We start from the raw sequence: 1,173 nt of genomic DNA on the forward strand, positions 1-1,173 counted from the left end.
GTACATATATATATATATATATGTACTTCATATTCACTTTTTTATATGTGGGATTGTTTTTTTAAATATTACACAAATGTATTCCCATCTGGAAACATTTCTTAACGTAATATGAAAATTTGCTCTTTTTTGGAACTACCTGTTAGCCTACTATATACATTTTGTTAGTTATTAGCGATGGACATATCGAACTCGGAGAATTTGTATTAACTTAATTTTTTTTTTTTTGCTTTAAATGATAAACATTATATTTCGAAATATAAAAAAATATGTTAAACATCTAACATATGAAAGATCAACAGCTGTATTACTGATTCTTGTTACTATATGGCGAATATAGTTAGTTGTGCGCATGTATATTGCTAACAGTCGTGTAATCTAAGTATATGTATTGTACCAGGAACAACAAAATTATCGCATAAACTGTATGACGTTACCATAGCAACTGATGCAAGGCATAATAAAAATAATTAATTTTTCTCACGTTCAGTAGAAAATACTGGGTTGAATATATATATATATAATTAATACTTCAAACCGTTGGTACTTAGTTAAACTCCACAGTTACAGAACTGAGGAAAAGAAAGACAGTTTGTACGTTTCACAAATATTCATTACCACCATGGTTTGCCTAGTAACGGCGCATCGTCAGGCGGAACCGTAAGGTACAATTGCTTTGTTTACCTCAATACTATACTAGGTTGAAACCTAAAATAATAGCAATAAAAATTCAACGAGCTATATTCTATATCTGTGTTCTTATTCACTGACAATCTTTAATAGCCAAACCTAATCTACTCGTTGAAAATTGTACGAAAGCAGCCTATACTATTATTTTTTCGCTAGTTTTCAGTGTGATGGCTAGTCAGAACTGCGAGTTTGGTTGGTCACAACCTTTAATGAAATCAACGACAGTTGTTTTACAACCTTAGCTAAAAACCTTATATTTTTATAATATATATATATATAGACAGATAGAGAAACCTTACCTGCCTGGGCCATTCTTTGTCTTCTTCTTCTTTAACTTCCTGTAACGTACGAAAATACAATAAACACAAGACCTCTGTACTAAGTTTGTTACATATTATTGGTAGTTCCAGCTTTTTAGTACATCCCATTACCTTGTGCTTGTTGTCGCTAGGGGAACTAATTTGGAAACACTTATTTAATTTG

The 1,173-nt window shown here is 31.0% G+C and overlaps 1 long non-coding RNA gene across 1 annotated transcript in view; it reads right to left on the bottom strand.

Moving 5' to 3' along the window:
* Positions 1–988: 988 nt before the first annotated feature.
* The window catches only part of LOC111088320, a 17,505-nt gene continuing 17,320 nt past the window's right edge, over positions 989–1,173 (bottom strand). The window contains exon 2 of the long non-coding RNA XR_002612870.1: positions 989–1,028. This is a non-coding gene — a long non-coding RNA (uncharacterized LOC111088320). The remainder of the gene's footprint in view (positions 1,029–1,173) is intronic.

This window comes from Limulus polyphemus, unplaced genomic scaffold (assembly GCF_000517525.1).
Source record: "Limulus polyphemus unplaced genomic scaffold, Limulus_polyphemus-2.1.2 Scaffold3536, whole genome shotgun sequence".
NCBI classification, from domain to species: Eukaryota; Metazoa; Arthropoda; class Merostomata; order Xiphosura; family Limulidae; genus Limulus; species Limulus polyphemus.